Here is a 4,952-nt window from a genome sequence, read left to right as displayed (position 1 = left end):
TTGTCCATAATATATTAACAAAATAACCATAACTAAAATAATTAACTTTTAGTCTAGAGTAGTAAGTGAATTACCCAGTGAGTTTTGCACTGCCTTCTTATGCTTTCATGATGTTAATTAGCATCTTTTTCTTTCAACTCAGAGAACTGCCTTCATTTCTTGTAGGGCATGTCTGATCCTAATGAATTCCCTCTGCTTTTGTTTGCTCAGGAAACCCATTATTGCTTATTTATTTCTGAAGGAAGGTTTTTACAGTTATAGAATTCTTGGTTGACAGGCTTTTTTCTCTCAGTAGTTTGAATATGTCAGTACCTTCTCTCTTCTAGTCTGGAAAGTTTCTATTGAGAAATCTGCCTGGAGTCTTTGGGGCCTTATGGATGTGGATATTCATTTCTCTTTCCATTTTTGGCAAGAGTCTGGCTATTGTTTTAAATTCACTTTCTGTCCTTTTTATCTTCTATTTCTGGAATTCCTATGAGATGGATTTGTTTCCTTTGTGTCTCATAGTCTTGTTAGCTTTCATCCCCTTTTCCATTTTTTCTTTTTGTTCCTCTGACTGAATAATTTCAAATGTCCTATATTCTATCTCACTAATTCTAGCTTCTGTAAGGTTGAGTCTGATGTTGAAACTCTATCAAATTCTTCAGTTCAGCAATTGTATTTTTCAGCTCTAAGGTTTCTGATGTTTTTTTATTTGTTGATCTTCTCATTTTGCTTATGTACTACTTTCCTAATTTCCTGCAGTTGTCTGTGTTTTTGTATAGTTCACTAAATGTAAGAGGATTATTTTGAATTCTTTGATAGTTTATAGTTATTGGGGTTTGTTTTCTTTGGTAGTGTAATGTTTACCTGATTATTTTGTGACCCATTATTCCTAATGTAGGTATATGAATATTTGAATAAGCAATCTTCTTTTCCATAGTTTACACATTCACTTTGGAAGAGGCAGTCCTTTATCCATCCTCTTGGCTTAGAGTTCTGGATGTGTCAGTTGGTAACATCCTTGGGCAAGATTAGCCTTGCTCTCAGGGTCTGAGAACACTTGAATTGGATTTCTGGCTTTTTTCACTGTCCAAATGAGATTCTAGACCAGGCTCCTTGATTGCCTGGTTCTCTGGTCAGGCTTCCTGGATGGTGGAGACTAGGTACTATATTCAGCTGCATGTGGGGCTATAAATTTACTTTCCTGTGCTGGCATGGCATCAAGGTTTATACTTCTCATTGTTTGGGGACCTGACTCAGGAAAGTAAGCATTCAATAATACCCTGTCAAGATGGAAAAAGCCATCAGCTGTGTTCTCTGTAGGTCAGTGCCACTGTAGGTTAGGCTATGTAGCTTCTTGTATGCTGTGGTTAAGTAATCTGGTTGTACAAGGTGAAGGCACTGGATGTTCACTCTGGTCTTTCTTTTCCCACTGGAGGAACCATAGGTTCAGGGGAGAGCTCTTGGTGTGCTGGGTCTGGAGGAGGGGCAAGGCAGCTAGTATATAGCTGCTCCTCTTACTTTTCCAATGTGGTCATCTTCAGGACTGTGGTGCAGGGGCAGATTTCACTCCTGTGTTCTAAGATTTTCTAGTGGTGTTTGTCCATGAATAGTTGTTCATTTGTGAATAAAACATATGTCCCCAGGTTTTAGAGACAAAAGAAATTTGAAAAAATTAACTAAGATCATGATGTAGTTATAGAAGAGATAAACAAAGAAGGAATACACATAAATTATTCAGAATTATCCTGGGGCACCTGGGTGACACAGTGTGTTATGTGTCCAATTTTGGCTTACGTCGTGATTTCATGGTTCATGAGTTTGAGCTCCACGTAAGGCTCTCTGCTGTCAGTCCAGAGCCTGCTTTGGATCTCTTGTCTCCCTCTCTGAAAAATGAATAAACATTAAAAAAAGAATTATTTAATTGCTGGGCTGGAAATATGGTTCCACTGATTTTTTTCATAAATAAGAAACAAATTCTGTGAGCTATTCATTTAACATAAATATAAGCGGATGTTTATATACTGCCCACAAATTAAATCACTTCTGTCTTCTCAAAGGGCAACAACAGATTTCCATTTCTCAGTCATTCCCACCTCTAAATGCAACTCCTGTTTGGACTATTTGGATTGCTATAGCCACTGTGTGATTGATGACCCACAGACTGTAATCCTATTCGCAACAGGAAGAAAAATGTCTCACCTGAGTTTAACAAGTATGGACATTGTAGGCTAACCTGAGGACCCCTGCCTATTCTTACACCACTGTGGCTTTACTGGGCCCAGCATCACACTTGTAGGAGATTCTAATACAAGTTATCTGTGGCTTGGAAGTCATCTTTTTAAATATCAATCCCATACTTTTCATGTTCCAGATTATTTACACCATGTAAAGTGACAGTTAACTGGGAATTACAAGTGATCCAATCCTTACTGTGACTGCAATGGATTCAAGCAATATTTTTTCACATGAAAATTTTGTTGCATCCGTTTTTGACCATTTCTGCCTGTCTTCATTCACTTGCTCTTATAGTTTTTCGTCCAGTATGTAACCACCCTGAGGATTCTTTTGTTCCCTTAAAGCGATTTTCTCACCTTCCCTAGAGTTTTGTAGGATCTTCCCAAGCTAGAAGAGACAAGGATACCACAGGGAGAAAAATGCCTGAAAACTGTTCTATTATGGCAGTTCACTTAATCCTTCGTTTTCTATATTCAATGACTGCTGTATAGCTGCATCGGCTTTTCCAGTTCAGTCCTTTGTTCTTCAGTGGAGTCAGGCTCTATTTGTTTAGCAGACAAGGAAAACCATGAATAGGAATATACAGAACTTCAGATGTATATATTACAGAGACATCCAAAGAAATATTTTCATTTAGAACTATCTTATTTCAAAAAGTCTAATATACTTTGCAATCTTCAATAAGAAATTACTGGCACTCCTCCATGATTACCTCTAGATCAGATTTCCTATGCAAGGCAGATCATTTACCTGGGTACATGTGGTTTTCATGCTGAAGGGCTAAAGTTTCATCCTCTGATCATAAACAAGTAGCCCCATATCAATATTAAATGTTTCACCATATCCAGCTATTTGCCTATGTATTCTGAATGTTTTTCTGCAGAAAATGATGTTTCTGTACTTTGATGAAGTTACAGAGAGAAGTTGAATGTGCACAATGTCCTAGGCACCTCGGTGAAAACATAAGTTTTCTAATGAAATATATGGTATAGAATCAGTGTCCATGGTAGATTCCAAAGGCCCATGGGTCAGTAGATCACAGATTTACAGTAGCAATGATTAAATCTGATAATGTTTAAGGTTCCAGTTCAAAAGCTCCTGAATATACCTCAACAGCTACTTACAGAACAATTCCCTCTGAAAGTAATTCAGAAGCTAGCTGAGCAACTCCTACACATTGAGTGAACAAGAAAAACAAAACACATCCACATGTGTAGGAGAAGCAGGGACACATGCTTATCACAAACCCCATCTCTGGCATGACAACACATAATCTTGAGGTAATTCACAACTCTCAGCTTCCCCCTGAGGAGTAAAGGGTTTGGATCCCACATCTGGTGCTCTAATTTTTAAAATTGTCATTTGAGACATGGGTTGCCCAAACATCAAGCTATGATGGCTCCTGTGACTGAAAAGACAGTCATGGTAAGCCTTCATGAGTCCTTCAAGAACAAACATCACCATCACCCAGCACAAAGGCAGCACACTGATATGTGCCTAGCCTTTCTACAAAGGAGTCCTATTTGTTTGTCTTAAAAGCTTCAGCCTCAGGATCAGGCTTCTAGGTTCACACGTATCTAGGGGCCAACAGCAATACTTTTCAGAGACCAGGGAGGTCAGCAGGCATCACCTTTGTGCTCTCCCTCTGTCTTGCTCCAGTATCTATTAAAAAAGAGCTTGTGTACATGTTGGCTGCCTCAGTTTTTGTGGCTTCCACCAGTGGGACATACCTTGTTAGCCTAGATCTGGTGGCCAGTAGGTTTTACATTCACACGTCACAGGACTGTAAGAAACAAAAAAACAGGCCTTAATTAGGCATACCCATGGGCACAGTGTAGTAGCAACAAACAGAAATTCCCAGTCTTTCCATGAAAGCAGCCTATTGCTTACCTCAAATTGGATGACTGTCTCTCAGGTTTCAGCCTTTAACACAACCTTAAGGGATGAATGCAGTGCTCTCCAGACATGTTGGATGCTAGCAGGTGTCTATTCACACTCTTCCTCTGGATGGCTGCAGGAACCTCAGGAAAGGAGCTTGTGCACCCACCTGGCACCCCAGTTTTTGGGGCTTCCATGGAGAGGACACATCTCTTGATAGGCATTAAGAAAAAAGAAGAAACAAGAATATGTTTCAAATGAGAAAAATAAAGTCTCCAAAAAGTAAAATTTAATGGAGATAAATGAACCTGATAAAGAATTGAAAATAATAGTACAAAGATGTTCACCAATGTCAAATGAGTTACTGCTTGTGTTCTCTTCTAGGATTTTTATGGTTTCAAGTCTCACATTTAGGTATTTAATCAATTTTGAATTTATTTTTGTGAATAGTATAAGAAAGTGGTCACAATTTAGGAACTTATTTGTAGATATGTCTCCTGTGGCAAGGGAAATAAAAGCAACTTGTGATTACATAAAAATAAAAAGCCTCTGCACAGTGATTACATAAAAATAAAAAGCCTCTGCACAGTGAAGTAAACAAAACTAAAAGGCAATCTATGGAATGGGAGGATATATTTGCAAATGACATATCTGATAGAAGACTAGTATCCAAACTATATAAAGAGCTTATTCAACTCAACACCCAAAACACAATCCAATTAAAAAATGAGCAGAAGACATGGACATTTCTTAAAGGAAGACATCTAGATGACCAACAGACACATGAAAAAATGTTCATTAGGGAAATAAATGCAAATAAAAAATCAACACAAGAAACAATAGGTGCACTGTTG

At 38.2% G+C, this 4,952-nt stretch overlaps 1 long non-coding RNA gene across 1 annotated transcript; it reads right to left on the bottom strand.

Annotated features, from left to right (window-relative positions):
* Positions 1 to 1,757: 1,757 nt before the first annotated feature.
* Positions 1,758 to 4,307, bottom strand: LOC131518158 (uncharacterized). The gene is made up of 3 exons (XR_009264952.1): positions 4,156 to 4,307; positions 3,951 to 4,003; positions 1,758 to 1,868 (listed from the first exon to the last, which is right to left on the bottom strand). It is a non-coding gene; the product is annotated as an uncharacterized LOC131518158 (long non-coding RNA).
* Between the last annotated feature and the right edge of the window lie 645 nt (positions 4,308 to 4,952).

Source organism: Neofelis nebulosa, chromosome 7 (genome assembly GCF_028018385.1).
Source record: "Neofelis nebulosa isolate mNeoNeb1 chromosome 7, mNeoNeb1.pri, whole genome shotgun sequence".
Lineage (NCBI taxonomy): Eukaryota > Metazoa > Chordata > Mammalia > Carnivora > Felidae > Neofelis > Neofelis nebulosa.
The sequence above is the reverse complement of the archived record's forward strand: the minus strand, read 5'-3'. Positions and strand labels throughout refer to the sequence as shown.